The sequence below is a fragment of the Notamacropus eugenii genome, chromosome 4 (genome assembly GCF_028372415.1).
Source record: "Notamacropus eugenii isolate mMacEug1 chromosome 4, mMacEug1.pri_v2, whole genome shotgun sequence".
Classification (NCBI taxonomy): domain Eukaryota; kingdom Metazoa; phylum Chordata; class Mammalia; order Diprotodontia; family Macropodidae; genus Notamacropus; species Notamacropus eugenii.
In genome coordinates this window covers 94,763,367-94,791,236 of record NC_092875.1, presented here as the reverse complement: position 1 = coordinate 94,791,236, position 27,870 = coordinate 94,763,367, and the positions used below count along the sequence as shown (strand labels likewise).

The following is a 27,870-nucleotide window of genomic DNA, read 5'->3' as shown; positions in this document are numbered from 1 at the left end:
GTTGGACACTAGACAATGTGTCCTTTTCTACAGGGCAGTCTTGGTTTCCTGGTAGTAGAGCTAGGCTTCTAGGGACAAAGCCCCCTACATGAACAGAATAGGGCTATTCCTGGCAAGGATGCCCAACTGGATAGCAGGGTTCATTTTGTACAATGGATAAGAGGGTAAGTAAATGACTGGAATAAGGCAAAGCCAGTCTCCTCTCTACCAAGGTGACCTTCCTTTGGAAATTATACCCAGGTCCCCCCAGCAGTATTATTAGTTAAGCATTTATGAAATGGGATGAATTTGGTTTTTGTTTACCTGTCATTCAAGCAGGCTGGGCATTAAAACAGCTGGCTTCCCTTCCTCAAGTAGTGCAAACGTGGAGGCACAGTAAATAGTTTTTACACAGGTAACTTCACTGTAATCTATATTGGTGAAAATGACAAACCTTGTTAGCATCTTCAGTTTAAAAATTAATAAATACATACACTAAATCACCAAAAACTAGATACTATATGCAGTTTAATCATGTTTAATATTACAAATTGAGGAGAGGTAGTATCTACCAATAGAACATAAGCAGCTTAACAGAGTTTCCAAGGAGTCTAGGTAAAGCTTTTCCCAAAAAAAGGTTTTGGTAGCTTTCCTAAACTATGACTTTAAAGAAAAATAACTTTCAACCCAGTTAAGCTTTTGCTATTTCCTTTAATGATAAATACCACACTAATTCAGTTTGCAATACCTAAACTGTTCCTCAATTTATATGGGGCACTCTACAGCCTTCCCCTATCACATCAAGAAGACTCCACTTGGCAAATTATTGCTTCTGTGTAACAATGATTCTCAATTTCATTTCTGTAAAGTCCTAGGGTTTTGCAAAATATATTGATAGGCACACTGCAATTACCTTGTACTGACTATACACATCTTCATTTGTTCATTTGGGTATATGTTGTTTTTCCTACATTGAACAAATTCCTTATAGGTAGGGACAGTTTCCTTGTTTGTCTTTGCATCCCCTTCATGTACCACAGTGCCTGGCACAATACCAGACATTTAATAAATGCCTGACTGACTCATGTATGAATGTTTCATAGACACTGATTATAAATAAATTTATTAGGTCAGAAAATAGCAACTCTTACACATTAAAATCAATAGAGAGTTGCAAATGTTACATCTAAGAAGTCAGTCAGTATATGAAGACCAATAATCTCCAATGTGTTTGCATTCCAATAGAACAAATGTTGAAAGATGGGAAAGATCGTGCTTTTGCAGCCCACTTTCACCTCAGTTCAACATTTAATAAGTACTTATAATGTTCATAGGGTCCTGTGTTAGGTGTTCAACATTCAAAGACAAAAGATAGCCCCAGTCCTCCCAAAGTCTACAATTTAGGAGTGAGACAGAGTAGTTAAAAGGTACAGAGGAGAGGTTAAATAATGATTTGAAAGGTTTGAGGAAGTGATGTTTTATAGCATAAAAATCAGGAAAACCTTCAGAAGTGGAGGCACCTGAACTGAGTAAACAGTGGACCAGTTCAGTCAAGATATAGGGATGTGGTGGGAGGAGGAAAGGTTGACACATCTGAAGGAATTAATACAGGGAGACTGCAGAAAATTAAATAATTCAGTTTTACAATCAGCCAGTGTCAGAGAAATCATGAAATTAAGGTTAGAAATATGGAGTCAGATCACTGAATGCCTTGACCAACAGACTAAAGAGTTGTGATCTCATTCAGCAGGGATAGATATTCTCTCCTGGGAATTCTTTTACCCTTCCTTCCCTTCCCCTACTTCCCCACCTCCTTTCTACCCTCTTTACTTTCCCAGGACTAGGCAACAGAGGAGAGAGCTTTCCCCCTTCCATAGAGAGGCGGCTATTTTGATTTTCTAGATACCAATAGGAATATTTTCCTATGTTGAAAAATATAGGCAGGAAAAAAATGGACTCAGGTAAGGACATAGAATTTTCAAGGCATACCTAGCTGAAAATCATGGCATACCCTTTGAGAACCATTTCCTTTAGGAAATGAAGGTACTTTTTAAATGACATGTTTGTTGAATTTCTTGTTTGTTTCTTTTTAAATCAAGAGAGATACTTCTTCACAGATATTGCCTCTGCTCCAGTACCATGTTACCTTAAGATTCCCACTAGACAATCTTCCTTCCTTAAGTGGTCTATGTTCCAAATTATCTACTCCTCTCCAAATGAAAACTTATAAAAAAGAAAAAAAGCCACCTCTGGAGAGAAAAAAAAGGAAAGAAGCAGAGCCAAGATGGTAGAATAGCAAGAAGCAGTACTGCTGACTCCCAAAACTACTCTAAATAGATCTAGAAAACACACAAGACTGAATTCTGAAGGGGGGGAAAAGTCACAGTAATTTTTCCAGCCCAGGTTTGCATAAGCAGATAGAGAAGTCTATGTGGAACAAGTTCAGAAGCAAACAGAAGCTGTGTGGCTTGGATATCAGGAGCAGAGCAGGGTCTCAGTTCCAGCTTCTAGCATAGACTGAAGCCTACAGAGGAATAGTCAGGGCAGGAATTTCACACCAAAAGGGGAGTCTGCAATTCTGTATTTCACAGAGTACCAGCTGGCTGATACTGGCTGAGTTCAGCAACAGTACTCTACTGTTGCTCACACTCAGACTAAGGTAAAGAATTTGCAAATCTCAGACCTGGAGGAATGGTGATCAGACTTTGCCACGTATCATACTAACTTGAAAGCACTAAAAGACTGATAATCCTAGCCTAAGCTTTCCCTGAAATCCTAGAATAGCACAACAATCTAACCCTAAGAAAGCAGCAACAGGGCCAGTCTAGAACTTCCTTCTACAAGTACAGAGTCTAGTGCTAAACATCAAACCTAAAGTCACAAAGTAGGCTGGAGGTATGAACAATAAGAATCCCATCATAAAAGGCTCTAAGACACCTAAGGTACAAACTCAAAGAAAGAGAATGATTCTGCAACAACCACAGTAAAATCTCAAAGAACAAAGCTTGGGTAAAATTCAAACAGAATTCTTAGAAGTGATGAACAGTTTTCAGAAAGAGTAAGAAATAAAATTTCATCAATGAAATGAAAATACTAGAAGGAAAAATTATAAAAGAATAAGAAGTACAGAAGAAAAAATTGCCAAGAGCATGGCTTGAAGAGGTACAAAATCCTGCCGAAGTAGCAAACTCCCAGAAAGTCAGAATAAAACAAACAAGCCAATGAACTCTGTGAGAAAAGAAATATTAAAACCAAGTCAAAAGACCAAATTATAAAACTACAGCCAAAACATGGTACTCTCTCAGGTCAAATAGCCAAAAAGAAAAAATTCAAGCACAAAGGAGCCAAAATCAGGATCACCTGAAGACTGGAAAAAATTTGAAATATGAAATTTTAGAAGGCAAAGAATATAGGTTTATAGCCAAGAATAACTTATCCAGGAAAACTGCATAAAAGAGTAAAAAAAAGAAATGGTTCTTTAATGATAAAGAGGACTTCTCAGGATTCCTGATGCCAGAGTTGCACCAACACTTCAAAGGTCAAACATAGGAATAAAGAGAAACGTAAAAGGGTAAACTCAATAAACAATAATATGGGACTAAATAAGAAAAACTGCTTACATTCAAATATGGGGAAATAATACATGTGTCTGTCCCCTCTGAAATTTACCATTATTCAGGGTGAGGAATCTAATTGGACAAGACCTAGGAGTCTCAATGATACAGGAAAAAGGAATATATTGTGTGAGGACAGGAGGTGGGGGAGAAATTATCTCACAAGTAGGGGGGAAGCCAAGATGGCAGAGTAGAAAGACACACATACACTAGCTCTTCCCCCATAGCCCATAAAATACCTGTAAAAAATGACCCTCAACAAATTCTAGAGCAGCAGAAGCCACAGAATGAAAGAGTGAAAGAGATTTCCAGCCAAAGGTAACCTGGAAGGCCAACAGGAAAGGTCTATCCCACTGGATGCTGAACAGAGTGGAGCCCTGCCCTGGCCGTGCAGCACTGGGAGGAATAGACTGGAACAGGCCTCTGGGGCAGAAGCCCAGCAGGGAGGGTCTCAGATTCCCTCAACCCACAAACGCTGAAGAAAGCTTCAAAGGTCAGTGAGAGGGCTTTCCCAGCTGGGAGAGATGGGAGCAGGGTTCCCCCACCTACCCTAGCATGGGCCCCAGGAAGTGGCAGCAGCAACAGTAGCAGCTTTCATTGTGGGAGTGGCTCAGCTTAAAGCCCCATGCGGAATTGAGCAGCTGATCTGAATCTCAGCCCTGAGCACAGTCCTGGGGTGAAGAGGAGCACTAGGACCCTCCTCTTGACAAAGGATTCAGAAATCAAGTAACTGGCTGGGAACATGCCCAAAAAAGGGAAAAAAATAAGACCATAGAAGGTTACTTTCTTGGTGAACAGGTATTTCCTTTCATCCTTTCAGATGAGGAAGAACAATGCATACTGTCAGAGGAAGTCAAGGCTTCTGCATCCAGTACCTCCAAAATGAATATGCAATGGGCTCAGGCCATGGAAGAGCTTGAAAAGCAAGTCAACAGCTTGCTAAAATGCTGAAGAAACTAATACCTTTAAAAATAAGCTAACTCAATTGGAAAAAGAGGTTCAAAAAGCCAATGAGGATAAGAAGGCTTTAAAAAGCAGAATCAGCCAAATGGAAAAGGAAGTTCAAAAGCTCACTTAAGAAAAGTTTTTTAAAAATGAGAGTGGAGCTGAGGGAAGCTAATGACTATATGATAAACCAAGAAATTACAAAACAAAACCAAAAGAATGAAAAAATAGAAGATAATGTGAAATATCTCATTGGAAAAACAACTGACCTGTAAAATAGATTCAGGAGAGACAATTTAAAAATTATGGGATTACCTGAAAGCCATGATCAAAAAAAGAGCCTAGACACCTTTCATGCAACTATCAAGGAAAACTGCCCTGACATTACAGAACCAGAGGGCAAAATAAATATTGAAAGAGACCCGAAAAGAGAAATTCCTAGGAATATTGTGGCCAAGTCAAGGAGAAAATATTGCAAGCAGCTAGAAAGAAACAATTTGAGTATTGTGGAAATACAATCAGGATAACACAGGATCTGGCAGTTTCTACATTAAGGGATCAAAGGGTTTGGAATAGGATATTCCAGAAGTCAAAGGAACTGGGATTAAAACTAAGAATCACCTACCCAACAAAACTAAGTATAATACTTCAAGGGAATAAATGGTCATTCAATGATATAGAGGACTTTCAAGCATTCTTGATGAAAAGCCCAGAACTGAATAGAAAATTTGACTTTCAAACACAAGAATTAACAGAAGCATGAAAAGGCAAACAGGAAAGAGAAATCATAAAGGACTTTCTAAAGCTGAACTGTTTACATTCCTATATGGGAAACATAATATTTGTAATTCTTGAGACTTTTCTCAGTATTTGGGTAGGTGGAGGGATTATACACACACACACACACACACACACACACACACACACACATATAGACAGAGAGCACAGGGTGAGTTGAATCAGAAGGGATGATATCTATAAAAAAATAAAATTAAGGGGTGAGAAAGGAATATATTGGGAGGAAAAAGGTAGAAATGGAATGGGGCAAATTATCACTCATAAAAGAGATAAGAAAAATCTTTTTCAATGGAGAATAAAAGGAAGGTGAGAGGGGAAAAGTGAAGCTTACTCTCTTCACATATGGCTTAAGGAGGGAATAACATGCTCACTAAATTGGTATGAAAATCTATTTTATACTATAGAAAAGGAGGGGAGAAGGGGACAAGTGAGATGAGGGGGATGATGTTTGGGAGGGCAAGTGAAAGAAGGGAATAACTAGAAGTAAAAACTTTTGGGAAGTAACAAGGTCAAATGAGAGAATAGAATAAAGAGAGGATAGGGTAGGATGGAGGGAAATACAGTTAGTCTTATACAACATGACTATTATGGAAGTCTTTTGCAAAAGGACACATATATAGCCTGTATTGAATTGCTTGCCTTCTCAGTGGGGTTGGGTAGGGAGGGAGGAAGTGAGAGAAGTTGGAATTCAAAGTACTAGAAACAAATGTTGAGAATTGTTATTGCATATAACTGGAAAATAAGAAATAATGGTAATGGGATATAGAAATCTATCTTGCACTACAAGAAAAGAGAGAAGATGGGAATAAGGGAAGGGTGGGGTGTGATAGAAGGGAGGGCACATGGAGGGAAGGAGCAATCAGAATGCAAGGTGTTATGGGGTGCAGGGAGGAGAGAGATGGGGAGAAAAATTGGAACTCAAAATTTTGTGGAAATAAATGCCATAACCCAACAATAAATAAACAAATAAATAAATGGAGGATCATTATCTCACAAAATTGGGGCTCACAAACAGGCATCTATTGAAACACGATGGAGAGGGAGAGCTTGATATCTGAATTTCCCTCTTGGGTGAATTAGGCAAAGGAGAGAATACATATGTGTGTGTGTGTGTGTGTGTATGTACATACATAATATATACATATACATACTCACAAAGGATAAAAAAATACATTTCCCTCAACAGGGAAATAGAAGGGAAAAGGGAGAAGGGAAAGGGAAAACTAAAGAGAATAGATTAAGGGAGGGATTAGTCCTAAGAAAACTATACTCTGTACAAAGATGTACAAAAATATGTTTAAGAAGATGGTTTCAGAAAAACTTGAGAAGACTTATGTGAACTGATATAGAGTGAAGAAAGCAGAACCAGGAGAACAAATTATACTAAGAACAATATGATTTAAAAGGACTCTGTTCAGTGTAACAATCAATCACAATTGCAGAGGATTAATGATGAAATAGTGGTGAAGGACTTGGGAGTTCAGAATGGAGACTTTTTTTTGGACATGGCCAAATCTGTTGTGTTTGTTTTGTTTTTTTTGTTGTTCTCAACTGAGAACAGAGTGGGACAGAAGTAGAAAAGGCAGATTTTTTTGCTGATAAAAAGAATCCAATAGAATATTAGTATTAATAGTATTTTCCCTGTGAAATAATGAAGAAATTATTTTTAAAACTGTATAAAACATGACGAAATTTAAATATTTAGAGAGAAGTATGACTGGTGAGGAGCAGGAACAGGGGCCCATCATGCATAAAAAAGTGCATGTATTCCAGTGAATGGACTGGACAGGACAGACAACTTAGCTTTATACTGCATTTCAATCTTTTTACAATTTCTTCCCTTTCTAATTCAGAAACACACAGATGATTCCATAAAAGCTCAGTAATTTTATCCCAGTTGTGACCAGCAGTGGGGGGAAAAAAGGAGGGAGAAAGTGGCAAGTATAATAGAGAATGGAAAGTAAGTGGCTTCACAGAAAATGTAAAGTGAGGCAAAAAGAAGGTAAAGGAATTGCTCACTGATATAACTAAATGTCAACATCTGAACTGAAACACAGATTTGTATTAGCAAGTCATTCACTTTGAGTTTCAGTTTCCTCTGTAAAATATGAGGGAGTTGCTAAATTACTTCTAGCTCTAAATCCTACTATGCTACGACTTTGAATCCAGTCATTACACTACTGGGTTTTTTGCACATTAGAATAGGCAAGTGAGGGACAGCCTATATTTTCAGCCCACCACCAGGTAAAAACTTTATATTTTAAAAGAACTAAGTACTTTTTAAAAATTATTGCACAAGAAGGAAAACATAACTCTTTCCACAATATGCAAATTGTAGTAAAGGGAAGATATTCCTATAATAAATCAAGTCAGAGTGTTCACCAGATTGCTGAAAAAATAATACTGCACATACACACACACACACACACACACACACACACACACACACACACTCTCTCTCTCCCCAATTCCCAATCAACTATATTAAAACCTTAATAATGTTGAAAGCATGAAAGAACAAGTTTCTCCTCCACAACTATGCCAATGTTTTTGGAATCACATATATATTTGGAATTTCATATATATTTAAAATTTCCTGAAACAAGTTATACTGTAACCAACTCTTCCAAATCTTACTTGAGATCAGCAAAACTCGGAGACACAGATTTCTCCAAGCAAGAAAAAAAGCAGTCTAACTGGAGCTTGTTCCGATGATTGTTTGAACAGTCGGTGACAGTAATTTTGTTATGATTCTCAGATGCACTCAGACAAGTGAAACTACAATTGTTCAAATCAACAACTTCCTTTATTGTCCTGTTTCTAATTTCAGGGTAACTAATGCCAAAACACGTGACTTCCTTCAATTTGTTATGTGGAAAAGCTTGTTGAAAATTTTTTTGATTAGTTTAAGTTATCTCAATATGAGTCCCATATTTTTTCCAGAAAGTCCATGAATGGTCTTCATTTTTCTCTGGGCTCCATTCATCATTCTCTTGACTTTTTCCATCATGCCACAGCAAACTTTTCACCCCAGAAGTTCACTCTTTGTTTACAATCCCTTACTCTAATTGGTTGGTTCTTCCCAGAACCTCCATTTTAAGGAGAGTGCCCCAGCCTTATTGGGAGAGGTTGTGAGGGATCCATCTTCCCATTCCACCCAATTAAATGATTCTGTACCCTTTGGATCAGGCCAAGGCCAAGGGGTCTAGTATCACTTTGGAAACCACGGGCACATTTGTGGGGTTCTGAAAAACACTAGATGCAGAGGTAAGGAAAAGAATACATGCAACAAAGATCACTTACAGTAGGAGGTGGGGAAATGGAACATTGAAGATTGAACAGTATATGAGGAAAATGACTAGTAGGGTAGGTTAACTGAAAGAGAGAGGCATAAAGGAGACTAATATTAAGTAAGCCTGAAAAGATTAGGTTGAGCCAGATTGTGGAGGTCTTTAAATTCCAGGCTAAGGACTATAACTTCATCGAGGCAATACTGAAGCTACTGAAGTATTTTAACTGGACCAAATCTGTTTTATGAATATCTATTTGGCAGTTATTTACTAAGGAGAATTTTTCCTCATCTGTAAAAATTCAGATCTTGTCAAATGTTGTATATTCATAGTGTTCAAGGCTGTTTTACTTAAAAGGTAGGAAAATGCACCTCTCTGTACACATCTTTGCAGAGGTGAAAACAGGATATGGAACATTAATGTTGACTTTGCCTTCTTCTATCTTTGAGACTAGAACCTTAGTGCTGAAAACCAACCCTTTTAGGCAGTCTAGTGAAGCCTTCATAGAATAATGTTTCGAGCCTATATTTATTATTAAAAGAAATTAGGGGCTGGTGAAAATGTAATGTTTTCCCATCAAAATTCACAAACTCTGAAATCTATACATATATGCCTCAAGAGATCCTCGGTTAAGGATTCCAAATCTACAAAAACCTTGTCCATTTTGGAGGGATGGGGGTGGGAGAGGAGAAATGAAGCATGGAGAGGTAAAGTGACTTGATTACAGCTTGCCGAGGAAAAAAAAAAACCTTAATTTTATTCGAATATTATTATTTGTGTACTTGACACTGGGGAAAAAATACAAGACTTAAGACAATACAACCTTCATTACCTTAAAGTGTATTCTGGTAAGGGGATATTGCAAATCTATAAATAACTATTACATAAAAGTACACAGTAGTGCACTATAAGAGAAAATATTATATGAGATATAGGGTGGAAAAGACTAGCCAAGGTTAGTGGTAGGATAGAAATGAATTGAGGGAAGCCATCCTAGAAGAATTAGTATTTAGAGTATGCTTTTAAATGGTAAAAGGACAAGGAGGATATTCCAAGCCTTGAGGACCAATGTGAACAAATGCATAAATCCAAGAAAGTTCAAGTACTGAATTTATAAAAGCTATATAATGCTCTTCTCATATTTAGCTGGTTGGTTCACTGATCTCAAAGAAGACCAAAATGATATCACTATGTCAAGGTACAGTGTAGTGTGTCCCACTATGGATGATCAGACCAATACAGGGGTTCAGAAGGCTCTACTACAGGGCAGGCACAAATAATCAACATAAACATTTGTAGTGGAGATATCTCTAATGACATTTGGATCCAAAGTGCAAGAATAAAAGATTTCAATCAAAGGACCACACTTGAGGACTTAGAGGACCACATGTAGAATTGAGGCCACAGATGCCCCACCCCTAAGACAATTCAAATGGAAGTGAATAGGTTTCCTGGCTGGCACTGGTATATTGACCAGATTTCACAAGCATACAACAATGAGGTCAGCACAGTAGCTCTGTAGACCTTCAGTCTGGTAGGCAACCTAATACCACTTCTCTGCCACACTTTGCTTCTGAGCCTCCCAAACAATGAGGGAGCTCTGGCAATGTGTGGATCAACTTCATCATCTGTGTGTACATCCTTGGAAAGTATACTGCCAAGGTAAGTGAATGGTTCCATGGATGGATGGTGCGGTGTTGGCTGGTCCAGGGAACCTGTTTTCTTGGTATTAACTGCTATGCCAAAATTAGTACAAGCAACAGAGAACTGATCCAAATTCTGTTATATCTCATCCTTAGAGGCTACACTAAATGCACATTTAGTTGTCTGTAAATTAAAAATCATAGGATTTAGGGTTGAAGCAATATTACACTTTTATAATTCTTTTTGAAAATATTTCAGTTATAGGTATCCCTTACAGCTGCAGCCCAAGTCAAGTTGATTGCAAAGCATTTCTATTTTCTCTATTAATTACTTTATAAAATGAGAGATATGCTCTCAGGACATATTGGGATCACATATTCCCACAATAATAGTAAATTTAGTATAGTGCTTTACTCTGTGCCAGGAATCGTGCTAAGCTCTGGGGATAAAAAATGAGGAAAAAGTTCCAGCCCTCAAAGAGCTCACAATCTAATTGGGGTAGACAACAAGCAAACACATACCCTCTTTAACAAGTGATTCTGAAGCCCCAAGATGCCACTGTTCAGACTACCACACCATTCACTTATTCCCATCCCCCTCAGTCAATCCCTGCTTTGTCCCACTTTAAAGCTAAACCCATCTATTATATTCTCTGGAATGCCTGCTTCATAGGTAACAAATAAGTTGTCATCTTAAGTCTTTTCTTTTCTTATTCTGTATCTTCTTGAGTGCTTCCACCCTTTTCAGATTTTTCACTCGTTCCCAGGGTGAAGGAGTTGAAATACTCCTTGCTCCCCACTGCCACTCCCAGGCTCTCCTACTATGATTTAGTCCATCAAATCATCCAAGCAAGATTCTGGTGGCTTCTAACAATTCCAGAATATTCTCCTTCCTTCCTTCATAATGGTCTTTCCATGTGACCCATCTACTCAAACTACCCCCAGGATCAAATATAAATTCTTTGTTTTAAAACCCTTCATAACCTGTCCTCTCCTATCTTTATTTTCTTACTCCTTACTCTCTCTCTCTTTCATGTACTATGAAATTCAGTAATACTGGCCTCCTTGTGTCATTACTTATGACACTCATCTCCTGATTCCAGGCATCTTCAATGGCTTTCCCCCATTCACAGAATGCTTTTAACTCCATTGACTGTTTAGTCAACTTCTGGAGAGTAGACTTGTTTTTTTGCCATTGTTTGTATCACCAGGGTTTTAGCACAGTGTCTGACATGTAATACACTGCTTGATGACTAAAAATCCTTTTGCAAAAGTTAATCCAATGATTAAATGGAACTAGGATGCTAATCATTGACACCCTAAAAAATGGGTGAAAACATCAGGTGGAAGCTTCAGTTGACAGCAAAGGTCCCAGTTCCCTCAAGGTATCAGAGAACCTGAAGTTGGTAAAATATAAATAGGCCCTCAGAGATGGGAGCCAGAGCAATCACGGCACTACATAAAATTAGATACTTTCTAAAATCCTTTTCAGTTTTAAATTCTCTAATTGAGATGTAAATCCATCTTTAGTTCCTGAACAGAAACTACATATTAGTCTATGATGTAAATAAGTAGGTCAACTACAATGGGATAAACAAAATGGTTCTGACTTAATCAGATAACTGGTTGAGTAACCTTGACACAATTTGCATATCAGTTCAGAACTGTAAGTTATGTACCTAAGGGTACATAGAGTTCTTTTCTGGAAAGTTGCTAGAAAGCACAATTTCTCTCAAAGCAATCTGGACAGAAAGAATCACAGAATCTCAAGAGTTGGAATGGATCCCAAAGGATTTGAACAAAAAACTCCTTCCAGTATCCACCTCCAGGTCTTGCAACTTTCACTTGGAAGACCTCTAGCCACAGGAAACCCACTACTTTCCAGTGAAAGCCATTTCAGTTTTGAATAACTCTAATTATTATTTCTTTTCTTACATGGAATTGAAATTTTTATCTACTCCTTCTACATCTAAGACCAGGTAGAATAAGAACGATTACTCACCCTTTGAAAAACTGAAGACAGCTATTACTCCCCCACCTAAGTCTGTCTTCTCCAGGCTGAATTCCCCAAGTTCCTTCAACTGATGCTCAAATAGCATGGCCTTGATTCTTTTTTCATTCTGGTTTCCTTGCTTTGGACATGCTCCAGTTTGCTTGTTTTTTACTAAAATATGGCACTCAGAATTGAGTATAATATATTGCTGATGTAGTCTAACAAGAATCAAAGAGTCTAGGGCTATCACCTTCTTAACTGTGGGCATTTTTCTTCTCTTAATGCAGCCTAGTTAAAGTTCAATTAAAAAACCATTTAACTAAGCACTTACTATGAACAAGGTACTACCCTAACCCCAGGGTATACACAATTTTTTTAAAAATTGAGAGGGTTTTTGATTGCCATGGTACACTGCTGACTCATTAAACTTTACAGCTGTTTCAAAGGATGACTAATTTTTTCAGTATCATCTGGTCTACAAAATTCTAAGGTCAGGGGCTGGTGAAGAAAGAAGGAGAAGAAAAAGATGGAGTCATGGTCAAGGTATAAAAATATTACTATCAAGTTAACAAAGTTAAGAAAAAAATTAGCTCTGACATTTTTTCTTTTTTTTTGGAGGAGGAGGGAGGCAAGGTAATTGAGGTTAAGTGACTTGCCCAAGGTCACAAGTCTAGTAAGTATCAAGTGTCTGAGGCTGGATTTGAACTCAGGTCTTTCTGACCTCCAGGACCTGTGCTCTATTCACTGTGCCATGTAGCTTGCAGAATGACATCTATTCTTACTGAAAACAACACATTCAAACATGCTGAATCAATCAATCACCATTTATTAAGGAGTTAATACATAGTGCAGTACTAGGGAATAAAAAAAAATGTAACAGTCCCAATCCTCAACAAGCTCACACTCTAATGGGAGAGAAATAGGCAAAACACTAAAAGTACACATAAGAACTGATTCTGGATACTTAACACAAGAATGAATTAGAATGCATTCAAAAGGCACTAACTGGCTAAAAAATGTGTTTCTCATTTTCTCCTGGATATCTTCAAGGTCCTAGAAGACAAAGAATGAACTTCCAGTGGGTCAGAGGCCCAAGACCCTATCTCATCAGCAGGGACACATGAAAACATGGCACCGTTATGTGCCTACTCTTTCCTGCGTTTAGGTGAAGAAACCTGAAGACAGCTGTGACTTGGTGAGCTTCAAAACACTGAGAGATTGAGCCATTATGGTTATAGTCCACACGAAGAGCTGCCAAAAGCCTGACAGTGAGTCGCAGAGTGCCAACAGACATGTCCAGCCCAGTCCTGCACAGCAGAGACACAGACTCATCCATCTATTATCTACGTCACATTTAGAAGTAAACTTTGTGGGCTGAATGTAATGAAGAAATTGGTAAAGCCTGAGGCTCACTCTCCAGAGACTGAGGTGGCAAAAGGGCACACAGAGGTGTGCTGGGGCCAGCTCAAACTTCGCCAACTGCTCAATTTTCAGTGCTAAGCAGCAACACCTCAGAAATAAACAAACACTACAAATCAGGGCTTGCTTAGACCTGTGGTGTCAAACTCAAATAGAAATGGATCCCTGCTGGCCACATACTAATTTGGAAAACCTCAAATTCATATTATCTATATTGTATTATATTTTTACTTCTTTTATTATTTCCCAATTATATTTTAATCTGGTTTGGGCTATACTCTGGAGTTTTTTGGAGTTTGACAACTCTGGTTTCAACTTAAAAAAGTGATGGAGAAAATGTTAATTGTGCAGATTAAACTTTAAAAGTATGTCCTGTACATATCCCCCCACCTCACCCCCAACCCCTAGCCAGTTGCTGAACATGTACCAGCACACCTATAGACAGGGGTATATGTGTATTCCACACATTGGGGAATATGTTTCTACTTATTTCAAAGATACATTGAGAAGTAAATATCTCTTCAACAAAACTAATAGATTTGAATTGGTTAAATGAAACTGATAATGACTGATAAATAAGAGTGAGGGCTTGGACAAGTAGCATTTGATAAAAGACACTTAAGTGCTTAGCATAGTGTCTGGCACACGTTGTGTTCAGTCATTTTCAGCCATGTCTCTTTATGACCCCATTTGGGGTTTTCTTGACAAAGATACTGGAGAGGTTTGCCATGTCCTTTTCCAGCTCATTTTACAGATGAGGAAACTGAGGCAAACAGGGTTAAGTGACTCACCCAGGGTCACACAGCTAGTGAGTGTCTGAGGTCAGATTTGAACTCAGCAATATGAGTCTTACTCACTCCAGGCCTAGTGCTCTAGCCACTACACCACACAGCTGCCCCCATATCTCCTCCTCAGGATTGCCTGATACACTGTGAAGGGGAGATGTAGTCAGTCAACCTTACTCTATGAGACTGAGTAGGGAGTCTTACTATAAATTCAAACTCTCCAAATTCAAAATAACCTTTTCCTGGTCCTGATTCTCTCTTTGAGTTTACTTCTATTACTCACAAAGTTCACTACCACCTGCTTTTTTAAGCATTCTTTAATTAGGATCCTAACGAACTATTCCTTTGTTTCCTCTCAAGTTTCTGTCTAAAGTAGATTTTTGAGAGAATGTAACTGACTTCATTTTTTGCTATTATTATATTTCTTTTTTCTGTCTGACACTGAATGTATTGAATATTTCTTTTAGTGCCTTCCTTCTCCAAAACATTTTATTACAAGAATCTCAGGACTTTGAATACAATTCTAGGAACTTACTCCCTTTTCTTAATCCAATCTAATAAAGCACACAGTAGGAACTTAATAAATACTAATTAACAGACTGATAAAGAAGATTCTGTTTTCTTTGGTTTGGTGGAAATATGGCTCTGATACATGCCTCACCTGATCTCAGCCCAAAGTGTTTTGTAAGAAATTTCTTATGTACTCTGGGTCATGCAGCTCTGAAGGGAACAGGGAAGGAGAAAGAGGGGGAGAATAGGGGGAGGTGGGAAGAAAGATGGAGAAATATCTGTGAGATTGTAAGACATCTCTGTCCATCACCTATTGATGGAGTGTGTCAATCACTTGAGTGGATAAATAAACTGCAACCTACCTGCCTTCCTGAAAATTCTTGCACGTTACTTTTCTTCCTGTTACTCCCTAACCGTGGAAGCATTCCCAAGGCTTGGTGCTTGTCCTCGAGATCATCAATGACCTACTCCCAGTTTTGGCCCCCATTTCCAAAATCAGGAATAACAACTCCAGATCTATATATTCAGCCCCACCTCTCTTGAGACTCGGTACTCCATCCTCAAATGTCTAGTATATATTTCTAACTGGATGTCCAATAGTTATCTCAAATTCAGCACGTAAAATGCTAAACTCATTGCCTTCAAACCTCTCCCCAACCCACCACTCTTTCAAACCTCCTTATCACTGTTTTAAGTTCACCATCCCACCAATCCACCGAGGTTGCAAGTTTGCATCCTCAATTTCACCTAGACTCCTCACTTATCCCAAATATTCAATTAGTTGGATAACAGGTTTACTGAATTGAAATTAATATGAAAGTTCTCATAATAATAACATTTTAATTCCTAATATAGTAAATATCAATAGATATTTTGGGGATGGGGGTCCTTAATAGTTTTAAGTCTAAAGTATTCCTAAGATGAAAAATTTTGAGAACTATACACACAACCACTACCCAAATTCAGGCCTTCACCACTTATCACACCACCTATTGCAAGAGCTTCCTAATTTCCAATCAATCCAATCCAATCCAGCTGTTGGAATGATTTTTCTAAAGCACAGGTCTGATCAGTTCCTAACTCTCCAATGATTCCCTATTATTACCTGGAAGATAAAAAGAAAATCCTTTATTGAGCATTTTAAGTTCTTCAGAACCTGACCTTTTACTACCTTTCCAATACTCTTACCTATCACTGCTCTCCTAACACTCGCTGATTCATCCATATTGGTCCCACCACCATCCTTTCTGCATTTATGATGCTCCATCTTTGCTGCCTTGACAATGGCTGTCTCCCCATACCTAGAATACAATCTCTTTACTCTTAACCTCCTGGAATGCTTGGTTTCCAAGAAGACTTAACTCAAGTGCCAATGTCTACATTAAGTCTTTCCTTATTCCCTCAACTGTTAGTGTCTTCCCTTCAAAAATCTGCCTTGAATTAATTTTATCTATATGTTACATGATTCTTCCCCATCCCCACCTCTAATACTCTGAATGTAAGCATACTAAGAGTAGGGGATGTATCTTTTTCTATGTATCTTAGCATGGGCAATATTTATAGCACATACAAAAACATTTACTAAGGGCTTAATTGATAACTAATAAAGGCACAACATGTGTGTAAGGAATGCAGTTAGATAAAAGGATCGCATAAGCAAGGGAGACTCCTTCAATAGACTTGCTTTTAACAGGCTTTTTATTAATGGCAGAAAATTCCGTTCTTGATGAGAGAGGTCTTTATTTTCTGATAGGCCAAATTCCCTATGTCACAGCAGAATTTGATTCAAAGCCAATAATGAACACAGGAAAGAATATAATTTTTAAATTACCCCTATGGCACAGAAATGTCTCCATTCTACCAAGCATAAAGTTCTTTGAAGATATGGTCTGTCTACTTGACTCCCTTTTCTTGACTTTTTGAGTCTCTCCCCCCTGAAGTCCAACTAAAAAATTTAAGTGACTTTCTCAGGCACACAGCTATTAACCATTAGAATCTGAACCCAGGTTCCAAGTGTAACACTCTCCACTATACAAAAGATCAAAAAGAAAAGGCTTATTAAAAAGAAACTAACTATAGGCCAGACTTTTCCTCTACTACTTTTTTTTTGGCTGGGGGGTGGGGAGGGAGATGAGAATCCTAGTGTTTAGGAGCTGAAACAGCAGCTATATAGTACCTACTGTATTGCAGAACCCATTACCTCCCATCTTTTTTTAGGAGATTATTCCCAGTACAATCACCATGAGCTCTTATCTTTAATCTCTTCATATCTGTTAGTTCCTTTTCTACTGCCTACAAAACTCCCTTCCCCAAGTTTCCCCTGTCAAAAATTTGTCCAAGTCTCTCCCTTAAAAAAGTCCTCACTTGATCACATATAACCCCCTACATCTCTCATCCCTTTCACAAATAAAGTTTGGCAAAATTCTCTAAAATTCTCTCTTCTTATTCTGTTCTAAATGCTTTGCAATCTGGCTCCTGATATCATCATTCAACTGAAAACTGTCTTTCCAAAATTATCCCTGATCTTTAAAAAAACCAAATCTAACGACCGTTTCTCAATCTTTTTCCTTTCTTTACTTCTCTGCAGCATATGATACTGTTGATCACTGTCTCCTCCTGTTTATCTCGCCCTTCTAGGTTTTCATGATGCTGTTCTCTCCTAGTTCTCCTCCTATGTGTCTACTTTTCTTGGTCTCCTTTGCTGGTTTCTTCTTCATGTGTTATTTGCTGATGATTCCTAGATTTATATTATGAGCTGCCTTTTAAACGTGTTAAATCTGACATCCTATAGGTATCTCAAACTTGACATGTTTAGAACAAAACTCCTCTTTCCCCTAAATTGTTCCTTCTGAAGAATTTCCCTATTACTGTCCAGGGCTCTACTGTTCAAGTCACCAAGGATTTCAACCTCAGTGGCATCCCTGACTCCTCACTCATTCCATCCACCCAATCTATTGTTAAATATTATTATTTGTACCTTTCACAACATCTCTCCTATATGATTCCTTTCCTCTATTCACACAGCTAACAGTGTTTACACCATCATCATCTCTCATCCACTGTACTGTAATCACATTTTAATTGCTCTATCTGCCTCATGTCTCCACATTCCATCCTCCAAAGACCTGTGCATATCACACCCACACACTTCCGTTGCTCTCTGTTACCTCCCAGATTAAATATAAAGTCCTCTGCTTTACATTTCAAGTTCTTCATAATTTGGCATCTTTCTACCTTTCCAGTCTTCTGACACTTTATTCACCTCTGACACTTTACTCACCTCCATGAATTCCATGACTCAGCTATTCTGGGTTACTTGCAGTTCATCAAATATTACACTCCATCTCTTATCTGTGTGCCTTTATATTAACTATTCTCTGTGCTCTTCCTTCTCTTCTAAGCCCTAACTCCCTTCAAGATTCAGCTCAAATTCCACTTTCTACAGGAGGCTTTTTCTAGTTCCCCAGTAGCTTTTCTGGCTAAGATTATTTCCACTGAATCTGTCTTGTTCTACCTAGTTATCTGTCTTGTTCTGAATACGTCTTGTTCTACCTAGTTATTTACAAGTCTTATTAACCCCTCTATATCCTGAGTTCCTTTTCATCTTTCTAGGTATCCCCAGTCCTTTGCACAGTGCCTAGCACACAATAAGCACTCAAGTGGTTTCTGAGTGAATGACTGCACAGTAGTTCCATCAACTTCTTTTCAAGGTTTTCTTGAATCACATTAGTAGAAAGTATTTATCACTCTTTAATAGTCTAAAAGGCAGATTCCACACAAAATGATAGATTTTGTAATTGTTACAGAGTTAGCTTTGGGTTTGCCCACGTATCTGGGTAACACATCTTGTTAATTTTTCCTTCATAACATCTCTTCCATCTTTTCGTTCCTTTTCGTTCCCAGTATCTCAATCTGGTCCTTTCTCCCTAGATTCCTTTTCATTTTCCCCACAACCACACTCCCTTTTCATTTTCACTAACATCCTAACTAAGCACCTTCTTTATATATAGTCTCTCCTCTATAAACTATTTTGAATACCAGGCAGATTCATCTTTCTAAAAAACAAAATAATTTTTTCCCCCAAATCACTGCTGTGGTCAAGAGCTATCAAAGAGTCCAAATGAGGAAAGTTAACATTTTCACTATCTTTCTGACAACAAGGTTGTGACAAAAAAAACAATTCTAAGCATTAAGAAGAGGAAGCTGGAGTACAGACAGTCAAGTGACTTACCCAAGGCCTTCAAAGATTGTTAGAACTATAAGTGATCTTAGAGACGATCTACTCCAAGGTCATAAAGTTTATTACTAAGTGGCACAGTTTAAGTCTTCTGACTCATAAGCTAATGCAATAATGCTCTAGTATACCATCACTGCTATACAAGTACAACAAATTGACCATTTTTGCCTGTTTAGAGATTTAAAATTTTTTCATTTAAAATTCGATATGAAACTTCTCAGAAAAAAAAATACCTCCTTGATTCAAAGCACTCCATTTATAAATAAGTCCAGAATAATTCCACAGTCATGTCTGTATTACTGTATGCCAGAATACACTTGGGAAATTACTACAAGATCTAATGGCTTAGGAAATAAACAGGAATTCCTTTTCATTTCATACCTTACAAATACAAGATGCTAGTCTCTCTCAAAGGGTCTGTGGTTCTCCAAGGTAGCATTTGAAATCAGCTTCTACGTTTTCAGTGGCTAGTACACTGAGGAACAGCAGCAAGAAAGCAACTAACTAGGAAGGAAAAATAGTGAGAAAATGCTGGATTGGAAACTATTACCATATTTTCATAAGAAAAGGTTAAAGTATTAGGACTCCCTAAAGACTGCTTACTATGGCTTAAACCACCACAAGTAGGGATGTGATTTAGTCAGGAACATTAAGCTCATCTACACCACCACCCTTCCCTTTTTGGAATGAGGAACTTCAGGGTATCCCTGACAGCCATTTGTAGATAAGTGAAACAGAATTATAGAATCCTAGAAATGAAACAAAGCTTACAGATCTAGTTCATTACTCTTATTTTATAGAGGTATTCAATGAGGTCTTATGAGATTATATTACTTTCACAAGGTTACACATGTCCAGAGGTAGAACTGGAGCTTAGAACTTGAGTCCTATCTGTACGATCTGATATCTCTCCCAGCATTTATTCCCTTCCCCTCAATCTTCAAAGTCATCCTCTGGCTTTGCATAGGTCTACTCCCTTCTCTCTAGAAGATGGATTATGCCTCAGTGGCAATGCCTTACCATATTCCCTCCTTTTAGTGATTAGTTGTCTGGATAAATCACTGAATTATCGAAGGTTAGAGGTAGCAGTTCAATGACCTCATTTTGCAAAGAAATGAAGATTCAGAAACGGAATGTAACTTAGCCAAAGTCACATGTCTAAAACATTAATGGCATTTCTGAGTCCTGCATTTTAGGGGCAACACTGAAAAAGGAAGGAGGCCACAAGGGTGAGAATATGCTAAGCAAAACTTAGGTTAGATACACAGATGATACTACTCTGATGGCAGAAAAGTGAAAAGGAATTAATAAGCCTCTTGATGAGGGTAAAACAGGAGAGTATAAAAGCTGGCTTGAAGCTTAACATAAAAAAAAACAACACACTAAAATCTTGACAACTGGCCCTCTCACTTCCTGGCAAAAGAGGGAGAAGAAATGAAAGTCATGTCAGATTTTATATTCTTGGGCTCCAAGATTATTGCAAATGGCAAATAGCCATGAAATTAAAAGATGCTTGCTTGTTGGAAGGGAAGTTATGGGAAATCTGAATGGCATATGAAAAAGTAGAAACCACCTTACTGACAAAGGTCAATATAGTCAAAGCTATGGTTTTCCAGTAGCAACGTATGGCTGTGAGGGTTGAACTATAAGGAAAGGTGAGAGCCACAGAATCAATGCTTTCATATCATGGTGCTGGAGAAGACTCTTGAGAATACCTTGGACAGCAAGGAGATCAAATCAGTCAATACTTAAAGAAATTAATTCAGACTATTTAATGTGAGGTCAAATACCAAAGATGAAGTTTAAATGCTTCAGTCACATAATGAGAACACAGGACTCATTGGAAAAGCTCCTAATGTTGGGAAAGACTGAAAGCAAAAGGAGAAGGGAACAATAGAGGATAAGATGGACAGATAGTGTCATGGAAACAGCAAATATGAACTTAGGTAGACTTTGAGGGAGAGTGGAGGATAGACAGGCCTAGTGTGCCATATATAGTTCATGGGGTCATAAATAGAGACAACTGAACAACAACAAAAATGTTTTAAATTCTAATGCAGTAAATGTCAATAAATATGACAACACAAAAATATCTCTTTGGGAAGCCTCAATTATTTTTAGGAATGTAAAAGTCCTAAGACTAAAAAGTTGGAGAATCTCTACTAATATAATCTCTAGGGTCTCTTCTAATTTTAACATGTTATACTTCTCTAGTAGTCAATTCTACAAGCATTTATCAAGCACCTGCTATATGTAAGGCACTGTGAATATGAAATATAACCCACTCCTTGCCTTGAGAAACCTACACTCTACATAAGCCTTGAAAGAGAGGGATTCTATGACAAGTCCAGAGGGTATAGAGGCCCAGAGTGGTAGCTGGGATGAATGAAAGGAACAGAGATACAAACTGTGTAAAGTAAGGAGGTAAGTAAACCAATTAGGCTGGAATGTTAAACATGACTTGTCTACTACTTACTACCTGTGTAACCTTGGGCAAATCACTTAATAATCTTGTTAAGCCTTGGTTTCTTCATCTGTAAAATTGGGTAAGTGGAGGGAATGGACTTGATGGCTCCCATATCACATCTTATGATCCTAATTTGTTCCCAATTAAGCAATGAATTGATACAACTCTTCCGGAAAACAATTGGAAAGTTATTACTAATTGTTGACTCCAAAATGTTTCACTAGAACTATATATCCCAAGCAGGTTACTGACCCACCCCAGCTCCCCCCGCCCCAGCCCCAACTATATGAACATCATTTGCGATAACAAAGAACTGGGGACAGGGGGGGTAAGATGTGCCCAAACTTTGGGGAATGGCCGAACAAATCATGGTAGAGAAATTAAACAGAATAATACTGCTGCACCAAAAAGAAGAAAGTTAGAATTCAGAGAAACATGTGAAAACATCATTAAACAATGAAAAGTAAAATAAGCAGACCTGGAAGAACAACATACACAATGACTACCACAGTATAAATGAAGTCAAAGTGGAAAGGAAACAAAACTCTCTTAGTACCAGCCTCTATCAAGTTAACAGATCACAGACTTCCCATCAATAATCTGTTCTCCGAGAAAATTTACTCCATAAGTGGTTTTTCTTGGTTGTTTGTTGAAAACTATCCACTGGATCAAAATAAAATTTATCTTTTAAAAAACAAGGGAAACTTGATGGTGAAGCAGGTTCCCAAAAGCTGATAGGTAACAGGTACAAGATGAAGCATGACTTGATTAATTACCAAAAAAAAAAAAGGGGGAAGGGTGTTTGGAGGATATAGAACAGTGATGTAGAAACAGAGGATGTAGTAAGTGATCACTGGAAAGTGATGAAGGGGTTTAAAAAAAAAAATCAAAGCACTTTAAAAATAATAGAATACTACTCACTTTAGTTTCTGGGATGTTACCAATTAGAGTTAAGCAAAAATGGCTTCAGTCCTATAGATCACGCACCCAAAACAACTATTTCCCTGTGTGATTTTCAACAGGATAGCGAGTAATTCAATGTTGAAGAAAAAAGTCCTGGGATCAGGAGATTGGGGTTCAAGTCCTAGTATCCATACTTTCTACCCCTGTTCCCTTGATCATCACTTAGCCTCAAGTCCTTCTTCTATAAAATAGGTATATCAGTACCAGTGTTATTGAGAGCAAAGTGCTTCCTAAAAGGTTATAGCATACTTTCTTTTTATCTATTTAAACAAATTCCTAACACCTATCAGAAAATTAAAAAATTTTTTTTGTGTTATATATAAAAGAAACAGAGGAAAAAAAAAAAACCCTGACCCCATAAGGAAACATACCTAGCTTCTTCCAAGATATACAATAAAGCTTCTTAACCTAGTCCCATAAGTTGATTATCGCTGATCAACTGAAAAGGTTCAATAAATATGCCAACTTTGTTTGTAAAAAGTCAGGGGTAGGGGTCAGGACTAGTTGAAAGACAATTAAAAATACTGCTAAATCTCAGTATAACCTACTCATCTTACAGTAGTATACTGCAACCTTAGAAACAACATGCTGCTTTAAGTGTACAGATCAGAAACATAAGTAGATTAGTCATTTTGCATTTAGATACAGCCTAATAATAGGGTCAAAATTAATTTAAAATTGTCAAAATTTCTAAGACAAACTAGCATTTATTTAGATCTTTAACCTTATGTGCGATCTTGAAATACTAAGAAAAATCAAAACACCCAACTTCCATCACATAGCCAACCAGGAAAACTACAAGTAGCCCATATAAAACTAGTAACAACTTCAACAAAACCTTACCAGAAGTGACTTCAAGGGTTCAAATAGTTAAACAGTAAAATCAAAAGCTACTAAGACAATGAGACAGCACTTCAGTCAACAGTACTAAGGCATCAAACCAAAGTTATTTTCTAAATCTTGACCCTCTATACTAGCAATTTAATGCTACACAAAGGAAAGGAAGAAAAGGGGTAGGGGGGAAGGAACTAGTAGTTGTCAAGGATATGCAAAAACTTTTCCTGATTCTTTGTCTACTAAAAGTTCAATTTAATTCTGGTAATCAAGAAGTAGTTTTAACCGGAAACATAGAGAAAAAATGAAATTGTTTGTCTTCAAGAATTTTACATTTCATTGGGACAGAACTGATTATAATCAAAGATGATCCAACAGATGGCACTGTCAAATGTAGTAGAAACAGTATAGGAATTAAGAGTCAGGAGACATGATGAAGGTTCTGGTTCTGACTGCTACAGACTAGCTCTGAGATCTTCCACTAGTCAGACCCTAGGCTTTCAGTTTCCTAATCTGTGATGTAAGAAAAATAGTGACATAATGGAAAGAGACCTAGATTTCTACTCAGGCAATTTGAGTTAGACATCTTCTAGATACTGCTTGACCCTGTTCATCTGTAAAAACAAAAGGAAAAAAATACTTGAAAAGAAAAAAAAACACACGGATGCATGTGTACACACCCACACACCCACACACACACCCTTAGCCTCTGAGAAACCTGAACAATGAAAACACTAGAGAGGGCTGGTCAAAGATTAGCAACTAATGTTGGAAACCCTGGGAAAACTGCAATTGCCTCGGAGATTATCTAGTTGGAGACTTCTGTACTAGAGAGGGTCATCTAATCTGGTCCTCTCATTTTAAAGAGGAGGACACACACGCTGAAAGGTTGCCCTGCCAAGGTAAGAAAGACAGTTCTGCAGAAGCAGGACCTGAACTCTACTGGAGTCCTTCTGATGTCAATCTAGAACTTTTTGTGCCATCTGAAAACAAACAAAACCTCAAAAATGTCTTGCAATTCATTTAAGTTAGGAACAAACAGCCCCAATGCACCTCAACAACATCTGAAGTAGCCACTGTGGTAGATGAATCATAAAAAAAAGGTTTTAATCATGTCCCATTATTCTGAACACAAAGGGGACTGAAATATACATTTTAAAAATACTTCCTTGGTGATTTCCCATTTAGCACAAGGGAGATTTCTCCCACTCTACCCTGAACTTAGCATTTTATCTGATAATCCTTTGATGCAATTAGGTAATATTGTATATTATAATTACTTATTTTTGCATCTCACATTCCCTAGCACTACTGTAACTCAATTAGGACACAGAGTTTTCCATTTAGCACAATGCTCCAACTACAGCACTGCAGAATCTCAGAGGTCATCCAGTTTAACTTGTACAAGAACGCCTTCTACAACAAACCTTAAAAGGCATCAAAAGTCTTCAATCAATTCCATTCAATAAGCATTTAATAAGTGCCCACCACGTTCTAGGCACTGGGCATACTAAGACAAAACTAAACAGTCCTGGCCCTCAAGGAGCTTCCATTCTATCAAGGAAAGCAACATAAAATACAAAATATATACGAACTAATTTCCAAGGAGAAGGCACTGGCAATTGAGAGGATCTGCACAGGCTTCTGTAGGAGGTGCCATCTGACTTAAGTTTTAGATTATGAGGCAAAGGGAGGACATTCTAGTTAGGAGCAGCAAAGGCATTCTGATAGAAGATGGACTGTTATGGGTGAAAGAAAGCAAGAACAACAGTTTGGTTGGGCCATAGCAGGGGAATGATTTATGTCTAAAAAAGTGTGCTCTAGTAGTCAGATTGTGAAGAGCTTTAAAGGACAAATACAAGAGTTTGTGTTTAACCCTACAGGTGACAGGGAGTCACTGGACTTTATTTAGTAGAGGAGTGACATATTTAAGTCTTGTGCTTTAGGAAAACCACTTTGGCAGTTGGAAAAAGATGGATTTGGGAGTGGAACAGATGAGACATAAGGCTATTGAAATAGTCCAAGAGAGAAATAATGAGAGCCTAAAATTAATTGTAGTGGCTGTTGAGTAGAAAAGAAAGGAATGGATGCAAAAGACGTAGATGTAGTCGAGGTAGAACAAATTTGGCAACTGACTGGATATGTGGGCAAGGGAGAGACATATCAAAGATGGATTCCAGTTTGCCAACGTAAGACCAGAAATTCAGTGTTACCTTCAATAGTTATAGGGCAGTTTTAAGGGGAGTGGACTTAGGGAGAAAATAAGTTTTTGCACTAAGTTTAAACTTTAAAATGCCTACAGAATATTCAGTTTCAAATATCCAAACAAACAGCAGTTTAAGAGATAGACTAGGACTATATATTTGGATGTGGTAATCATCTGAATAGGAGCAGATAAATTCACCAAACAAGAAAAGTATAGACAAAATACTCAAGGTATATCCATAATTAGAAAATAAAATGCAAATGGTGATGCAAAAAAGGAGACTGAGGAGGAGTTAAGTAGAAGAACTAAAAAAGAAAAGTGACATAAAACCTAGAGTATTTATCAAGTTTATACTCAAGCAGGAGAGAGAAAATATGTAGGCAAATGATCATCACAAATTAAAATGAATAAGAGTACAGAGTGTTATGAAATCAAATGAGCAAGAGATATTACTTCCAGGAAGAAGCTAAGGAGAGAAAAGTGTCATAAAAATTTCATAGGGGGCAGCACTTCAATTAAATATTCTGATATCCACAGAAAAACTATTTATAACATCTAATAAATTTCATACCTAAGTTAATTAGTAATTTAGTCAAAACAACTTTCCTTTATGGTTGTCCTACATAATCACATGTAGGACAAATTGCCTTTGTAAAATTATGATTCTTATCTTAAATCAAGTTTTCCATTCGTGCTTTTAAAATTAAATCAAACCATCAATTCCCCCCCCCCTTAACAATAGCTGTATATGGCCCTATAGGATAATACTGCTTTATCTCAGATTAAATCTATACTGATTTTCCAAGTGGCGAGAAACAGTCTGTTTAAACTTCTATATAGCGAAAACTTCACCTAATGCTAAGGTTAATGAATTTATATTTAATGAGTCATATTTGTGCTACTGACAGGACAGTCATGGTATTGTTTAAGAACATTAAAAATGTGGTTTAAAGTTCAACTATAATAATTTTAGTATCATATAACATACTGCAATCAGTCACCATTTTATCTACTCAAAGTCCACCTTTATTATTCCTAAATTTTCTCATTTATTGTCTTGAATAATTTTATTTTCATAGCAGTAATTTACATTAGACTTTACTTTTAAAACATCTCCTAGTATGAAGATTCCACAAGTTAGCCAGATTCTTGTAATGATCATGTATATAGGCTTTTAAATAGTCAATAACATATACATATATACATACACATACATATATATGCCTAAAGTGGATATAATACTGACTGGTTAATGCAATTACATTTATAGTAACGCTTTACAGATGTGAGCCTCAAAAATAGTTTCATGAGGAAACTGGGTTAGTAGTTATGGAAGTAGGACTCATTCAGATCCATCAAATCCAGTGCTCTTTGGTCTTGTAGCAGGAAGCAAGTCAAGAGGCATTTAACAAGCACGTATATGCTAAGCACTGGGGATATAAAGAATGGTTTAAAAAAAGTCTCTATTCTCAAGCAGTTCATAATCTAATGGAGATGAAAATATACAAACAAGATGTATACATACAGGATAAACTGGAAATAATGCTAGAGAGAAGACACTAGCATTGAGGTCAACCAAAAGGCTCCATGTAAAAAGTGGGACTTCAGCAGAAACTTAAGAGAAACAGTTACTCTTTTATCCTGTTCCAGTGACTGGTGAAAATTTCTTTGTAGTCAAAAAAAGGCTGCTATGATCAACTTTCTTTTGTGCTTTCACTACAGGCACCTTACTGAATTTGCCTGTTATCACACTCAGGGTTGGTATTGTCTCCTAGATCCAAGAATATCCTACTTGGATCAAATTGCACATCCATGAAAAAAATAAGCAAGAAAATGAGGCTCCAGACAATGCCGTAAAGTGGACAGCAGTCTTGTCTGGGCAATGAAGCCACAATATATAAGGTCAGAAGCAAGTCAACTGCAATTCCAGATGATGTCAAGGAAAAAGCAGTAAGTAAGACTCAGAGTCAGAATACACAAGGGTTTAAAGTGACTATGCTGAAAACATAGAATCTAGAAAATAATCCCTCACACGGAGACCACACAAACTTATGTGCATCAAACTAATTTGTGCATAACTTTACATAAATCATATCATAAAAACTTTCGAAGTCTGCATAATGTCATGAGACAGGACAGAAGTCACTGAATACTAACTTCAGTGTTCCATACAGAATAAACTCAAAT

General features: G+C 37.4%; 1 protein-coding gene across 7 annotated transcripts in view; it reads right to left on the bottom strand.

Annotated features, from left to right (window-relative positions):
- Positions 1 to 27,870, bottom strand: part of SLC45A4 (solute carrier family 45 member 4) — a 138,633-nt gene that overhangs the window by 65,839 nt on the left and 44,924 nt on the right. For 3 of the 7 annotated variants that reach the window (XM_072602947.1, XM_072602944.1, XM_072602948.1), the window contains exon 2: positions 304 to 410. The exons of 2 other annotated variants lie outside the window; for them this stretch is intronic. The gene's annotated coding sequence lies outside the window, so the exon portion shown is untranslated. 2 more of the 7 variants (XM_072602949.1, XM_072602946.1) reach the window with 2 other exon arrangements.